Genomic DNA, 1,750 nt, shown 5'->3' on the forward strand with positions numbered 1-1,750 from the left:
AGTCTGCATCCACACTGGAGCTGCTCAGTTAGGGGCATACTTAGTATTGATTGCCAGACAGCAGCATTTAAAGGTGTTTCCATCTAGGTCTATATGTGTATGAGCCAGGTTTTGTGTCTGTACTGTATGTGTGAAGCTATGTGAAGATCGGATTGCACAGAAGTGATTTTGGGTGTATCAGAATTTTCCTTTCGCTACAGTTTCTATCCTATGACATGCTACGCCAGCTTATGCTATTTTTGTCTGATGTGCTATTTTAAGTGACAGCTACTTGCAAGATAATTGTTCTGTATAATACACGTTGTGTGTGACAATGGGTTTAGTCGACATTCTGTTTGTCACCGTGGTAATTAATTATGTCAATGGAAATTAGTACAGATGTGTGGAAAAGCGAGATAACAAGATGATTCTTGTGCACACACACACACATACACACAGACACAATCGGTATACAAAGGTGTCTGAAAATAAGATGATCAATCCCAACTCTGTACCTATAACAGTAATCCTATTAAATCATATATATTTGACATTTCATTTTCAATTTGATTACATATTTACTATAAGTCAACAAAACCTACTAATGTATATCTGAATTTTAAGAATGAATTCAGTCATTTGTTCGTTTGCTCGTTACAAACTTTATGCCCTCCAGTTGCCCTCTCAGTGACTGTCCCTCAGTATGAGCATTAAGCAACTGGCCAGTACGACCGTCCACTAATGGCTTCTGTGCCAAGACTGTAGAGATTTATAGACTCCACTGGGCTTATGTTAGCTGGTTAAAACAAAACAACCCTGACAGCCACTAACAGTCTGTGGCTAGAGTTTGTGCATGTGTGTATGTGAATGTGTGTTTGTTTTTACTACATCTCTGCAGAAGAATGGGGAAAAGGTGGGGGCAGAGAGAAGGAATGAGAGAGACAACCAGTGGCTAATGGCTTTCCCACAGGGCCATCGCTCACTCACAGTTAAAAGCGGGGACCCACAGGGAAGCATCTATTAGGTCTGTCTAAATCTGTTAACAAGACTGTGTAAGAAAGTGTTGTCTCTTTCCGCTTACAAGAAATAAAACAGTTTTAGTGATAAGCATCTGTCAAGTATTATTATTATCTGCTTATAATTGTTGAAACCTTCTAATCAGTGTTTAATGCTGCCAGTGTTTCTCTGCAATGAACTCGCTGACATTCTAGGAAGCAAGTGGAGAGCCACTTGCATGCCACTATTCTTGACTTCTGAACAATAATGATCTTTAAGGTGGTAAAGCTAACGCCTTAAAACATTATTTTTTTTGCATTTTTGATTATTTAATCCTTTAAGAGACTACACTTTCTGTTTATGGCACATATTAGCCATTTCACTCACACTTCAAGATACTGTAGCTTTTCCATCAAGTACAAATTAACAAGTCATGAATATAAACAAACATGGGGATATGAATATAGTGCATCAACCCACACCCAAACCATGTGAGCAAAATCCCATCAACAACACAGTACGGTGAATTTCAACCCACACCCAAACCATATGAGCAGAATCCCATCAACAACACAGTACGGTGAATTTCAAAGAGAAATGCTTTTGATCTGAACACACAAATATTCTTAGGGGTTTTTAGGTAGTAAAAAAGTTTAAACGGATCAAAATCAATGATCATCAATCTTAGTGTAGGTAGGAGTTGAGACACATGACCACCCACATATATACTTTAACAGAAACATACACACAACACCATCAGGACAATACAAACATC

Source organism: Etheostoma cragini, chromosome 3 (assembly GCF_013103735.1).
Source record: "Etheostoma cragini isolate CJK2018 chromosome 3, CSU_Ecrag_1.0, whole genome shotgun sequence".
Classification (NCBI taxonomy): domain Eukaryota; kingdom Metazoa; phylum Chordata; class Actinopteri; order Perciformes; family Percidae; genus Etheostoma; species Etheostoma cragini.